We start from the raw sequence: 2,083 nt of genomic DNA, 5'->3' as shown, positions 1-2,083 counted from the left end.
AGGAGTATTAATATTAAGACAATATGTTCATAGCTAAGACGATTAATATCTCAAATATGATTACATTATAAAAACAGAGAGGCACAACTTATGAGGATTGTTGTAGCTTCTCTTCTAAAAGCTCAATGCAATTATGTACATAAACTTGAGAGGATTCAGTACAATAAGACATATATACAATTAAAAATATTTGTATACTTATGATATAACATTGTGTTCACATAATGTTAATGTCATTTAGGATTATCGTGGCATACTTCTGCAAATCTATTACCAACAATTCCTAATTAAGAAGACATCCAATGCCCTTGAACCTTCTGTGAACCATAAATGAAACAATCTGGGAAAATTAATTCGCTTAAAAACTCAAAGGTTATGGATTTGTATATATTTGTGGAAATTAGTAGAAAATTAACAAATACAATTAGAGATTTAGATTAATGAATGTAGGAGATGAATCAAGAAATTAGGGATTTCTTACCAAAATTGGAATGAATTGAACCTCAATATAAGCTTCAATTTGAGTTGGTACTGACAACCACATTGAACAAAGAAGATGGTGAATGACGTGAATAAAGCAGAGAGTGAGGTCGATTCAAATAAGAAGACGATTTATAAATCTTCAGAAGAAGATAGCATTGAACGATGAAAGATCATTGTTGAACAACGGGATATAAGAATGTTGAGCTCATGGCAAAACTGCAATATGACATAGAGAGGAAGACGTTGATGGTGGAAGAAGCGTGCGAGAGAGAGAGAGGAAGTAGAGAATTGAAAAGGAGATGTGTAGAGAAATGAGAGAGAGAGGGGGAGTAGAAGGAGTGTGTGAGAGAGTAGAAGAAATGAGAGACCCAAACCTGATAATTGATTATTTAGAGGAAACAAATGGGTCCAGGGTCCAACTAGTACAGTGGCAAATTAAAAGAATTTTAATGTTTTAGCCACGTTTTACAAAGATGTGGTTACACAAGTGTGGACATTCCGCCTTTTTTTTGGTAGTGTGAGTGTAATTAAATAATGCAAAATATATAATCTTAGAAATTAAATAATCTTTGCTCCTACAAAATTTCCCAAACTTATAACTTATTTGATAGTTTATAGTTTTTTTAGTTAGACAAATAAACTTATAAAGTTGTTTGCTGAACAAAATGTAAAGAAATTCAGTAGGTTTTCCAAAACTAGCTTATAAAAGCTTCTTCAAATAACTTTTCATAAACCAACGGATTTTTTCGTTCAAGTCCATGATGGAATCCAAAAAAATAACTTATTTGAAATTTTAATTTTATCCTCTAACAAAATAAAGTGTCATTTAATCCATTATGTTTTTAGTCTTCTTCAATTTTAACCACATGTCGTAATAGTGTTTTGTTTTTATCAGAGTGAACCAAATTCTCGCCTAACATTTATTATTAGTAATCAAAAACTGATTTTATGCTAAAAATTGAATATTTCTGTCTACTCCTCTTTCTCTCTATTTTCCTCTTTCATTTACATCTTTATTTACATCGTTTCCTTCCTCTTTATTGTTCTTATTATAATTGACAATGAACTAAATCAACCAGTTGATATTAGTTTGTAAATCGACTCATTATTAATAACTAAATGAGTCGAACTAGAACTGGAAATGAGCTCATTAAATAAACAAATTGAACTCGAAATAAATATAATTCAATTCGTTAGGTTTATGATTTGACTCAATATATATATAATTTATTAACATGGGTAACCTTCTTTTTTAGTAAGGTACATATTAGCATTATGTATCATAAAATTTGGACAAAGAATGTCCTTACATTTATATTGAAATGTACAATGATCACAAGGATGTTTTGGTAAATTGCGATTATTAAAATAAAAAATTAAAAAATTATTAATTTTATCTCTCCTCAAACTCCCAATTCCAAGTCTTTGGATGTTATTGTAGGAAATTCCTTATGATTAGTGAAATACCAATCCTAGGATCTTGAATTTCATGATTCTCACACACATATATGAATCAAAGGGTGCAGTGTCATACCTGAATCCATGTTCCTGGATGTACTCCTTTGATCTACGTTTCTGAAAGAGGTTTTGTGGTATGATG

The sequence above is a fragment of the Lupinus angustifolius genome, chromosome LG07 (assembly GCF_001865875.1).
Source record: "Lupinus angustifolius cultivar Tanjil chromosome LG07, LupAngTanjil_v1.0, whole genome shotgun sequence".
NCBI classification, from domain to species: Eukaryota; Viridiplantae; Streptophyta; class Magnoliopsida; order Fabales; family Fabaceae; genus Lupinus; species Lupinus angustifolius.
The sequence above is the reverse complement of the archived record's forward strand: the minus strand, read 5'-3'. Positions refer to the sequence as shown.